Below are 8,391 nucleotides of genomic sequence, written 5' to 3' on the forward strand. Positions count from 1 at the left end.
TGAGTGCAGTTGTAGCTCCCGAATATATAATACCGCATTTACCAGAGTCAATACATAAAATAAATAAATCTTAATTCGGCACGTGTGCCTAATAAAACGAATCAAATTTGCGTGACAAATTCCGGTGATTTGTTTAATATGCGAATGCGATACGAACTACACTAGTACACCGGACAATGCATTTAACCATATCAAGAGAGTGGCGCGCTTTCGGGCACATTATCGACAGAAAGAACCCGCCCGAACATCCTCTTAAGCTATGCAAATGTCCCTTATTGTCTATTCAGCCGCAATATTGTAAAAAGCAGCAATAATTGTAAATTGGAATGAAATGCAGGATAATATGAATGACATAATACTGGAATGCAATACTGAAAAATGCATGCAAGGAACTACTAGAATACTAGGAGTAATGAAATCAGAATGCCAAACGTTGTTCTTTAATCAACCACAATAAAAATGTTACGAAAAGCTGTTCCGAATCTCCAGCTACAGTTTATGCAGAGCAGTGATATAACACAGTGGTCCCTACCTGCATGCAAAGGAGTGGCAAGAGCAGTCATGAGCTCTCTTGTCGACGCCAAGTATGATGAGCGCTAAGACGAGCGTATCTGTTCCTTCCGACCACAGTGGTTGCTATTTTGGCGCAGCTGCAGATATGCGAAAGACTACAGGGCGTTTCCAGTCGGGCTTATCCTCCAATCTTCCGGAGCACATAGCTGACGCTGGGCGTTGAACACCAAAGTGGCGAACTTGAAGTCCCAGTGTTCAAGAGGAGTTCGGCCCGGTTGTAGAATCCCACGAGCTCAGGATCCACCTTTGCACTGCGCGCAATCACGCCAGCTTGTGGGGCTTCAGACGGGCGCGACACTTCCCCTGGAGTCCCATGCGAAGCTGCCCCGTGCTGCGACGGCGGAACTAGGGCGTCGCCGAGACGTCACTTCCTGCCTCCTGCAGGTACTGGGAAAACCAAAGAGCGAGCTTTCTTCCAATGCTTCTGTAGCGGTGTCAGGCGAAGTTGCAGATGAGGATGCCGTCCCGCGATGGGCAGCGCGTGCACGACGAGGGTTCGTGGAGACAGTGCCTCGGGTAGTGGCTCTCGAGGTGGCGAAGCTCGCTGCTCTGTGTGCAGCCGTTCTCGAGGTTGGGGCAGTAGACGCGTAGAGTCCCCAGCTCCTTGGCGTTGAAGTCTAGTCTCTGGACATCGGCTGTGGTGTACTCTGTATTGTCTTTGAGGCAGATAGCCATTGCTGTTGCGGCGGAGTCGACTACCTGAGTGTCAAACGTCACACAGTTTCTGCACATCACATGGCCGCACGGGATCATCCATAGGAACTGCGGTACCTCAAAGCACAGGAAGCACACCCGATGCTCAGGCAGCGGATCCACGAACACGATGGGGCGGTAATCGATGAAGGAGTCGTAGCCCCACACGATGGGCTTGCGTCCGGGACGCTGAACTAAAAAGGCCGCCTCGTCGATGTGACTGTGCACACCGACGCTGCTTGCATCTTCGGAAAGTTTGTCCGCAGACTCCTCCGAGTTGCTGGAAGTGTCGTCAAACCTGTCCATATCTGCTTGAATAAGGGACTCGAGTGAACTCGACACTCGCGCATACTTAGCGACGGTCCGGAACTGATTGCTCTAGGCTGGGGCAGGAGACAGCGGCTGATGAAGAAGGAAAGGGAAATCAGAGCCTTGTAATTGGTGCTGTCATCGTCACGACCACTGGGACGGGCCCTAAGCAGGACTATGGGGGAGAGGAGGTAAAAGAGAATGCAGCTAATAATCAGGGAGAACTTGCGTCCCTGTGTAGAGTACGGCTCTCGGGAGAAGGGAACTTGAGGGGGCGAGAGACCAGACCAGGCGTTCCCGGAGGACGAAGAAAGGGGGGGCGGGGCTTTTTGTGGCTAGGTAGCCAAGGCTAGGCAGGAAAGAAGCTAAGGACTGGGCTTCGTTCCATTGTCATGGGGAGTGACTTATCTCAGCCTTATACCCGTGTCACACGGGACGTTGAATGTCATTCGCAGCGAATGACATTCACAACGAATGTCACTGCCTGCTGGCGTTCCCGTTCTACACGGGTACACAAAACGGCATTTGCAAATGATGGCGATGTCCATCGGCTAACTGCTATGACAGCAGAACGTTACAAATCATGTTTTTCATACACATTTTTTATGTTTATTGCTAGTATCACACTGTTACACATTAATAGACTCTTTAAAAATTTTTTGCAACGCCTTGTGGGAGCAATAGTCAACAAGCAATCCACTGAAATATCCAAAGCAAGACAGGCTCAAAGCCGCTCACGATCCCTCCCGTACATGCCGCCCGCACTTCCTCCCGCTGTCGGCACTATGGAGGGCTGCGAAATTGGTGCCGAATTCTTGACAGTCGCTGATGAGCAACAGTGCAAGCGAACATTGCTTGTTCACACGCCTTCTGCTGGGCTGGCGAAGCTGCAGAGTTGTTTTCCATTGCGAGCACTGAAGGCAAATGGAGTGACGACCAAGCTACTCAATCAAGATGGAGGACGGTTTGTAAACAAACGCGGCCGTCTCTACAGTAACTGGCGGCGACTGGGAACAAAAGTGTAGTTGCGCAAATCGCTTCAAATACCTTATTTTACATCAAAAAATGATTCAAAAGTTCATTGCAGCAATTAAAATAAAGTTTTCTTTGAATACGTTTTGTTCTCACTAATCAGTTTTGTAATTTTTCGCCAAGCCGCTGTCGTCGAGATTACACAGGTCGCGCTTGCATGAGTTCGGGAAACTCATTCAATGGGCGAATGTCGTTAGCTGTGAATGTCATTGACTGTGCCCGTGTAGCAGCGAAAAAAACGCCATTCAAACGTAATGTCATTCGCTGCGAATGACATTCAACGTCCCGTGTGACAGGGGTATTAGTGAGCCTGCACCATCTCCCCCTTCATCCCCCTGCAGCCCTGGCCACAACAAATGACCAGTGGAGGGGATCGCAGTTGGTTGACAAAGGCGCGCCTCCTTCACTTTCCTAACTAGTCTTGGCTGCATAGTCACAAAAAGCGGTCTGCGAATGTAGTGTCATACCAGCCGGGGGGGGGGGGGGTAGCTTTGCATTAAGCCCATCCTCCTCTGCAAAATTCATTCTCTCCTTCCTGGCTATTATTAGTGGCTTTTGTTTTCATAATAAAGTAAAAATGTAAATAAAAGATGTTGCTACCAGCCGCATCTGCCATTGAGGCCGGAAGCACCTGAGCCGCGGATAGTAGCGGCAAATATTCATTCACAGAAAGGAACAATAAAGAACAAAAAATACAAATAGTGGGTGGAGTCCTTGTTTCAGGATCCAAATTTCCACCGCTGTCGCTCTTGCTTGGGATAACAGGTCACTCCGGGTCACCAAATCGGAGCTGAACAGTGGAAATAAAACAACCGAGTGGGAAAGAATGAAGGGAGCATAGAAAGAAAACAGCTTTGTGCGTTGTGATCAGGCCCTTCGCCTAAGAGTTGCCCGCTCTCGAACAGGGCCCTTGAAGTAACGTCTAGCTGGCAAAGGTTGCAATGCGTCCTATTTGGGGAAGCGCTTAGCTTTAACAGCGCTGGTAAGGTAGAATGACTGATGTTATTTTTTTTTTGCCCATTGCGAATGTTGCCAGTGAATCTTTTTAATTCCCTCTTGGCGTTCCGCATTCTCAACGCTGACGCATCTCTTCACTGAAAGAAAGCTAAAACGAGTGCCCCCTCCCCCCGATGATCAATGCCGAACTTCGCAGCTCAGTGATCAATGTATCTGTAGTGCGATTTGTGTCCAGACGAGGAGAGCGCTGTGAACTCGAGAAAGGGCTTTTCAGGCTTGTTAGAATTTTCTTTAGAGGATACATCCCCTAGACAATGTCTAAGTCACACAGCCTTTCAAGCCCGCAATCGCTATCTCTTCAATCTCCCCACCTCCTGTATTCTTTTCTGCTGAGATGGCGTGTTTCTTTATCACTGTTCTGTAGGTCAGCAAGTTAAACATTTTTAGCACCCATCCTGCCCAAACAAGATTTTCAAGTTTCCGCTCCTAAGCCTTCCCCATCCACTCTCCTCCCCCTAATCCGGGCTTCCTCCTGGGAGTGAAACTGATGAACGCTTTGCCCAGATGAAGACAAGTCATTTTGCCAAACCGCTGGCTCCCTCTTATCTTGTTCACTTCGTGTTGTAAACAAACCTATTTATCTGCCCTCTCTCTACCATGGAAACAACGGGGAACGTTCTCTTTGAAAGTATTTGCCTGAAATAAATCGTTTGCTTGGACTAACTACCCACCAGTTTCAACCGCCCGCTGTGACACTAGCCGAGCGGAGTTTACATGAATGCGACAGCAGCACATCGCATTCATGTAAGCGGTGATGATGCGCTAGGAAAACGCGTCGCGTCAAAGCTCCAGACGGGGGCAGATCGAGAATGGCAAGTTGACCTCAGCGGTGAATGTAAGCATGTTTGGAGGTGTCCCTCCTCCTTCCTGTCGTGGCTATTCAATACCCCTTAGCCGGATAACAAAGCAGGCTTCGCTCCAGATACGGAAGACTGGACCCCTTTGCGGCGCGCAATGGGCGAGGGTCACCGTGCTGCCAGACTTGATGCGGTACGTGTAAACGGTAGCGCATCGGCTCCGCGAGATACTGTAAAAATGTGACGCGCTACTGTTGAATCCATGTACACGGGGCTTAATGAAGAAAAGAGAGCAAGAAGAACAAAAAAGATGCATCGATAGCTAACCAAACAAAGCGCACTTTTTCAAAAGACGTTTCTTTTACCATTTAGATTTTCAGGGAGTGTATAGCCCAAAAATAGGCAAAACGCCAAACTGTCTAAAAAGAACCCAGGAAAAAATAATAGTAGCCCAATTTGGTTCAAAATAGTCCAATCTGGGACGAGTATCTGTTTACATGAACTCGATAGGAGCGAGTCCACTCTTGCGGCGCGCCCCCCGAGGCACCACAGCGCGAACAGGAAACCGGTTCCCGCTTCTGTTCTCCCCTGCAGAGAATGCTTTCCGCGAACGTGAAAGGGAGTTCAATGTAATTTGCACAGGGACCTCTGAGTCAGCTCAGCGCTTGAAACGGAAGTTCAGCGGTAAAGTTAGTCGAGCCCAGTGGTCTCCCGACGACACCCTGCGGCGTTTACATATACCCATCTCGACACAACCCGCCTTGCAGGGTTCATGTCGACGCTGCTCTGGTTAGCTCAGTTGGTAACGAGACTGCCGCTAACAGGCGGTGGTCTCCACTTCTCTTCTTGAAACAGGAGGAATTTTTGTTCAACAGCTAAAAATTGCTGGTGGTTTCGCACTGGTTAACCCTGGTCGAAAGCGAAAAGCTGCATCCCCCTGGTTACATCTGTGGTCCAGTTACTGGCGGTTTCCATAGATAGCCTGACTGACACACACAGGGTAGTAGGCATTTTTCTTTATTTGTTAAATATCTTGCTTTTTCCGAAACGACATTAAAGGCGCTGACACAAGATATTATATGTTTAATACAACTTCGTTGATATTTACAACTTTATTGTTGCTCGTTGTGTGCGCAGACATGAAACCAAATGCGCTTCGAAACGGCGCGCTAACACTGCAGATAATTTCAGAAAGCCAAATTGAAAAATAAATTGGTTTTGGGGGAGAATTGTGCAATGACACGCGCCATTTCTTTTTATTAAAATCTCGGAAGAGGCCAAACGCGTCCTCGAAGCGAAGCCGATAGAACGTACGTAACATGGAGATGATATGGATTCCAGCGCACGAGTCTACTGCAGGAAATGACGCTGCACACAAGCTTGCCCTATAGGTCTCTAGCCCTCTCGCATAGACATGAAAGATAGCTTTATTTCATAGCACGAGGTCACGGAACAGTATAAGCTGAACAGGAGGGTCTATCCGCCGCCCGATTGTTCCCTCGGAAACGAGGAGGCAATTGCATGGAGAGGATTGCAAGGGGGAAATCATATAAGCCCCTTCTGGGTATGCATAACAACTTAGAAGAGAAAGAACAATATTGCATAACGTGTGGGGAGAGGGGCACTCTCGCCCACGAATTACGGGAATGTGCCGGCAGCCCGGCCGCCGAGCAAAATATGGAAGATCGACAAGAGAGTTCTGTATGTCACTTGTCATTATCTGCCCCCTTCGTAAAATTTCGCTTGCTAACAGCCTATTTCTATTTGTGTGTTAGGCAGACAGCAGCTTTTAATGAGGTCAGTTCTCTTAAAATCGTCCTCCAAGATAAAGCGCTTAATTGAACGTTTCCGGTGACAGCACGCTTATTATCTGTATTTTTTTCATTTTCCCGTAGCTTATCTTTCTGATTCATTGAGGACTTTATTTTGTTTCATTTGGTTCGCGTAGCTTTTCACTGTATTGACGAAAAGGTCTGTCCGCCATGTTTTCTAAAAGCACCACTGAATTGAATACGAAAGTACTGCTCTATTAACAGCACTTATTCCATTTATGCTCAGCAGGCAACTATATCTGCGCATGCAAACTTTATACCTGGTGGGTTAGTTAAACAGCCTCTTCTGTCATTGTTTCGAGTCTTGTGTCCTGTTTTCCAGTTACTGAAATAAAACTTAATAAGATTTGCATTGTCTCTATTTATTCGAGCTAAACTCGATCATCATAACAATGTCATAAATAACTGCTCGCTAACTCAGGGGCTCAAGAACAGCTCCCACACAAGGAGCTATAGCTGGGTCTATAAATATACCGTTAAGACAATAAGATAGTATAGGGAGTTTGCACGAAAGCCGGCGGCGCTATGCATTCTGGGTAGTCCGCCATTTTGTCGTCCTTGGTAGCAGCCGACGCAGGAAGCGCACGTTGGTTTTTACGCTCGCGTAGTACGTGCGTGCAACAGTGCTGGCGTTACGGTGTACTGTGCTGTTGTGGGCTGCACCAGCAGAACCCAAAGCAAAGCGCAGAAACTGAAGACAGGACAGGCCGACTGCCGGTTCTTCAAGATTCCAAAAATACGCCTGCACGAGTGCGAGAAAGCAAAGCAGCTTTCATATCGACGCCGACGCGAGTGGCTGGCACGTATTAACAGGAGTGAGACTGACGCCAATCCAGACAAGTATAAAGTCTGTGCACTCCACTTCGTTTCAGGTGCGTACAACGATTTCTTGGCTTACTGCGCGTTTGTTTTTTACTTCTGCACTCGCGCTTTACGCTTTGCAAAACAGGCACCTCACGACGCGTCTCTTCGTAGTTTTTCCTAAACATGCGCCTCGTATGTATTTGAAAGTTAGGAACTGCTGCCGAAAGTGATCACTCTTGGTCACACGCGTACATTTATTTTCTAGGTCGGCCGTCTAAACTTTTCGACGATTCCAGCCCCGACTGGACCCCATCGCTGCGCCTGGGTTATGCCTTAAAGAAACCAGATCAGTCCACGGGTGGTTCACCTGGGCGCAAATGACAACGGCGACGAAAGGAATTAGTACTTCACGAAAAAAACAGGTTTTATGTCCTTACCTGTGTTTTGAGTATCACTGTGTCGGCTACGACCGTTTTCATGCATGGCTCGCGTACCCATCCACTTGTGAGGAAGTTGTGCCCTTCCAAAGCTTTTCTGGCCTTAAGCTGCTGCCGAGTAACAAAACTAGTTCTCAGAACTAGAAATTCGTGAATATCGGCGATGTCGACGGGCGGCCACAAGTTGAAATCGACAGTGCAGTCATCCGCGCGTAGCGTGAATGGGTCCACGCCGCACTGTTTTGTTTTCTGCTCGTGGCGCGCCCGGTCTTTCGGGCACAGAGTCGACACGTAGGTCTCTGACGAAACTGCCGACATCTTTAAAGCACGCCGGGGCGGCGAATATGCAACCCCTTGTTAGTTTTGATGACTGCAGAAGACGATATGGCACTCGGACAAAAACACTGCTGCCTGGCCTGGGTGCGTCGGCTGCTAACAAGGACGACAAAATGGCGGACTACCTAGAATGCATAGCGCCGCCGGCTTTCGTGCAAACTCCCTATACGGGACTGTTTAAACGACAAAACTTTGAAATTGAACTCGACACGCAAGGCGAAGGAAAAAGACAACGATCACTGACTATATATTACTACATCGTCTGATACTGTGATCTTCCCTTCTTTCTTCGTCTGTCTCGTGCCCTGAACATCGAGGTGTTCGCTGATCAATTTTTCACACCAGAAATCATTCTGCTTTGGCATCCCGTTGCTGTTTTTAATTATAGCGTCATTGTTCAGTTGTCCAGCCATTTCAAGGAGGACTCGTATTTGGAGCATATGGGCTTTTCTGCAAGTTACGTGGCCAGTCAAGACCTAATTCGGCCCAGAGGCGAACCTCACGGAGCGAACGTACGACGTAACTGGACACCAGATCCGTGGCGACCCACGGGGCAGTTCT

The sequence above is a fragment of the Amblyomma americanum genome, chromosome 1, assembly GCF_052857255.1.
Source record: "Amblyomma americanum isolate KBUSLIRL-KWMA chromosome 1, ASM5285725v1, whole genome shotgun sequence".
In the NCBI taxonomy this organism is placed as follows: Eukaryota; Metazoa; Arthropoda; class Arachnida; order Ixodida; family Ixodidae; genus Amblyomma; species Amblyomma americanum.